Here is a 5,000-nt window from a genome sequence, read left to right as displayed (position 1 = left end):
ACATGCAGTGGCGTTTTTATATGTACAAAAGTGGTGGGGCACAAAAAACTTAGATGTCTATATATAAGCTTCTGCAGTGACGTGCAGTGAGGTTCATGGCTGGTGAGGCACTGGCACTGACTCTTCAGGTTTACAAATATTATATTTTGACCTAAACCAAAATATAATATTATTTTCAAAAGCTTTTTTTGTCTGATGCTTCGATTAATTTTAAACAGACAGTTCAACAAAAGGATACCCAAAAAATGTCATTTTATCATTTAAATATTGAATTGTTCTCTCTTAGTAAGATCCCATTTTCAATAAAATTGCGGTCTTACCTTGACTTGAAGATGAAGTCCATTTGCCTATCCTTCTGGACAAACATTTCTATTACTTTTTTGTAAAAGTCCTCCTTATCTTCTCGTAGTTTCAAAAGTCTATCATAAATCTAATCCATAGATTTATGATAAAAAAATTATAAAAGTAGGGTAGACATGTGGATGTTATCCGGCTGATCAAAACGTGCATTTATCTAACAGGTACGTTTCCCACAGATCTTATTTCGAGCTATTTTCTAAAATCCTATGGAGAAACCTCATTGCTTTTTTGTGCTTACTTCCTGGTTTTAGGACGCGCCACTGCAGCTCTCTCGTCTCCTCTTCAAGCACCACACTTTTCGCGGCACACGTACTTACAGCCAATCAGCTCTGAATGATTTGAGATGACGTATGAATAGAATAGAATTGGGAGGGATGAAACCCTCTTTAATGGTCACACATGCAGAGCACACAGCACACACAGTGAAATTTGGCCTCTGCATTTAACCCATCCTAGTACCAGGAGTCTAGTACTAGGAGCAGTGGGCAGCTATTGTTCAGCGCCCGGGGAGCAATGGGAGTGAGGGGGGGAAGGGGGGTGTCCGGTGCCTTGCTCAAGGGCACCACGGCAGGGCAGGAGGTGAACTGGGACCTCTCCAAGTAGCAGTCCACAATCCATTTTTAGGTCTGGTCGGGGACTTTGAACCGGCGACCCTACAGCTCCCAGTCCAAGCCCCTACTGACTGAGCCACTGCCGGACTATGGTCGTATGGTGGGGATGGTAGCTCCGTGCCCCTCTGGTCATTATTTTTTTGCCACATACATTACATAGAAAAATACTCTGAGCATGCGCAGTGAAGTTTTTACAGTCACCGTTCACTTCACAGCGAGAGGAAGGGGCTTGATCAGGTTTTGTCCCACATGGCTCTAAACAGCTCAATAGGCACACACTGTGACTGTAGACACACTAATTAGAAGAACACAGACTAAAACAGCAATGTACAGACGAATCAGATGATTAAACATGATCTTAAAATATATTTTATATATATATTTTTTTTTTTTTTGCATTTTTGTAATCATTATTTGTAATACTTTCTGCTGACACTAGGTGGGGCTGTGCCCCACCTGCCCCTAATGACCAGTCGCCACTGCACACATGTATACACGCTATACAGTTTTATAATGCAGAATATATATAATAAAAATACATTGGAGCTTTATTATTTGGTTTAATTTGATTTATTTCGAATGTGTAAAACAATAATACAAAAATTCAACATCATACAAAATTAAGCAGTGTCAAATTGATATACAAATTGTTACTGATGCTAAATGATATAAACATTAAACAGATCTAATTACACATCCGAAAAGGGGTGGGAAGAAGTTTACACTTATTTAATCCCTTCTCCCAAAAACTACATTATTACCATATTTTTTTTTTCTTAAAGAAATACATTTGTTATTGAAAAACAAACAAACAAAACTAATACATAAAACAACAAATAAATAAACAGATAAATGAACAAACAAATACATAGAACACCCATTTATGATTAAACAATGTCATATCAAGGAACGTTTTTCTTTCTAAAAAGTGATTTTCAAAGCTTTTTGGGGCATTTTTTCCCCTTAACTTTGCCTGGATCACTTCGGTCCCCCCGCCTGATGGACCCGGTGCTCCAGTGCTCGTTGGGACCATATACAGTCTATGGTTCAATGGCATTAAAACGAAAAAAAAAAATGCTACAACTGTTGATCCATAGGTTGATAATGTACCTGTGCCTTTGAAAAAATTATTTATAATCCATAATTCCATTTTTATGTAAAAATCGGAGCGGAAAAGTTAGCTGCTAATGGTAGCCACCAGAGTGTATGCAGCTTCCGGTTTTGGTAACGCGTCACTCTCACTCCTTATTTGTTAACGTTTTGGTGTGTATATAACTTTCCCTCGATTCCATTGGCTCTAGCGGTTATAAAGAGATTTCATTCATCAAAATCGAGCAAGGGGGGCCAGAGATATGTCAAATCCACCCAAATGACCCCAGAAGTGGGGTTTTTTGGCTAAATCTCTCTACAAAGGTCAAATTTAACTTGTTTTGCATCAATCTTGATAGACGAAGGTCCTTTTTAACCGTTTGTTTTTTAGTTCAAATTGAAACTAAAAAAAGAGCAGAAACGGGTCGTTTTTGTTTTTTTCAATTTTGCCCCAAAACGGAAATTCAGCTCGTTTTTTCGTTTTTCTGTTCTTACTGTTAAAACAAGTATACCACTCAATAGCCGCGTTCACACCAAGTACTTTGCCGTATTTAGTGCCGGCACTCAGAGCCCCGGCACTTATGACCCCAGGGCATTTAGTACAGATCGCGTTCACACCGGAGTACTTTTCCCTGAGGGAAGATTACGCAAATGAGCCGCTGACGTCACTTCGTCTTCTTCTGCTTTGAGTTTACTGGCAGGCAGCAAACAACTTCACGGCGTATACTGCCACCCGGAGTCCCCGGCCGGAAGTCCCCGGAGTTGGGGAAGGCTTCAGTAGAAGCTGCTGGGACTCCCAGCAGCTTCTACTGAAGCCTTCCGAGTAAATCGCCAGAATGCCGACCCCTCATCCTCATCACTCCACCGCTCCCATGTTTTGTTTTGTGTTGCCATAAGTTAGTCTCTCTGCGTTTGTGCGCTGGGTGAATGCTAATGCTAATAATGCTAATGCGAGGATAATACAATGGCGGCTCTACAAAACATTTCAGAGTTGTACGAGGCGTGGTTTGCAATTCGCCCAGCCAACCAGAACTGGGGCACGTTTTTCCCCCAGAAAAGTACGATCTCTCAGCGGGCACTAAAAAAGGGGGTAAAAGTTCCCGAGATTAAGTGCTCTTTTTGGTGTGAACACGACATAAGGGGTACTAACGGAACTAAACGCGAAAAGTACGGTGAAAAGTACTCCGGTGTGAACGCGGCTAATGGGACCAATCTGGTTAAATAAAGGTTTGAAATGAAATGAAATGAATCCCAATTTGGGAAATGTTTGCGTTGCAGAAATAAACAGTCCAAAATATTTCTGAAATAGAAATGAAATAGCATTAAAAAGTTTGTCGCGGCCCCCTTCAATCGCCTAAATCGCGCTGCGGAATTCGCGTCCACCGCTTCATGCTTGCCGCCAGAGCGAATTCGCGTCTGTCCGCGTCTGCATTGACTTTACATGTAATCGCGCCGCCCCCAAACATTGCATCGCGTCCGGTGTGAACGCAGCATTAGAATTCTGACTCTTTATCAACATTTCAGAATTCTGACTCTTTATCAACTTTTCAGAATTCTGACTTTTTTCTCAATTCTGACTTTTTCCTCCAAATGCCGAATTTTTTTCTCAAAAAATCAGAATTCAGATTTTTGGCCCAAAATCTCAGAATTCTCAGAATCTCAGACTTTTCTGTGAAAATTCTAACTTTTTCTTGGAAATCTCAAAATTCTGAAATTTTTCTTGGAAATCTCAAAATTAGGACTTTTTCCAATAATTCAGATTTTTTTCTGAAATGTTCTAAATTCCAACTATTTTCAGAAAATCTCAAAATTCTGACTTTTTTTTAAAATGCTGACTTTTTCTGACTTTTTTTCTGGAAATCTCAAAATTCTGAAATTTTTCTAAAAATCAACATTTAAAAATTAGGACATTTTCGACGAAGGTACGTTTTAACCGTTTGTTTTTTAGTTCAAATTGAAACTAAAAAAAGAGCAGAAACGGGTCGTTTTTTTGTTTTTCAATTTTGCCCCAAAACAAAAAAACGGAAATTCAGTCGTTTTTTTATTTGTCTGTTCTTACTGTTAAAACAAGTATACCACTCAATGTTTCGTTTCCATAAGTGGATGTGTCTCCAGCGCCTCCTTGCTTCTGATTGGCTAGTGTGCCCTATGCTTGAGCTGTACCCTTCAACTGCTAGCTGATAAAGCTGTCAATAGACCTCTCTAGGGGACTGCTAGCTTTTTCCTATGACATAGGAGAGATACACAGTACTTTTGAACTGGATACAGGAAATGGATAAAATACAAAGCCGGAAATTGGGAAAGAAATTGGGAAATTAACAATGTGCTCTCTACATTTGACTCTTCTCATTTTTGTTTACTTGAAATTACAGAATCATATTATAGAAAGGATGTGGCCAGAGGTAAACAACAGGGTAAACTACCCTCTGAAAGGCGCACTCAACCACCTTGTTGACCAGGAGGAACTAAACCTTGAAGACAACATCACACGATATTGTGTGTCCACTCTTACCTGTCAGGTAGCCAAAATTGGACTTGCCCGGATGGTGCAGTCCTGGAATGCACACAGAATCCAAGGTTTGTATAGCAGTTTTCAGAATGTTACTTAAGCCCCATAACAAATTACCTTCTTTATGCATTTTTATAAGTTGTACTTATATCCTACATTTGTTTCTCTCTGTATCCCCTTTTTTACACTAGGTTGATGGAAATGTTTAAATGTGGCATGAATATATTCCAATATTTCAATAATTGTCTGAGTAAAGACATATCTAATCTAGTTTATAGATTGCTCTTATTGCATGAGTAAGTACATAAACAGTCAAATTAAAAACATACTTTTTAAAGTTTGTAAGAAGTGTACTAATAGCACAAGTAACATTTGTTGTAAGGGCAGGCCATGATTACACGCTGTATGAGGTTCATCGATACAGATGGAGC

The 5,000-nt window shown here is 39.2% G+C and overlaps 2 pseudogenes; one reads left to right on the top strand and one right to left on the bottom strand.

Annotated features, from left to right (window-relative positions):
* Positions 1-5,000, top strand: part of LOC117497682 — a 49,466-nt pseudogene that overhangs the window by 16,709 nt on the left and 27,757 nt on the right.
* The window catches only part of LOC117497681, a 139,573-nt pseudogene that overhangs the window by 117,687 nt on the left and 16,886 nt on the right, over positions 1-5,000 (bottom strand).

The sequence above is a fragment of the Trematomus bernacchii genome, unplaced genomic scaffold, assembly GCF_902827165.1.
Source record: "Trematomus bernacchii unplaced genomic scaffold, fTreBer1.1, whole genome shotgun sequence".
NCBI classification, from domain to species: Eukaryota; Metazoa; Chordata; class Actinopteri; order Perciformes; family Nototheniidae; genus Trematomus; species Trematomus bernacchii.
This window is presented reverse-complemented; position numbering and strand designations above follow the sequence as displayed.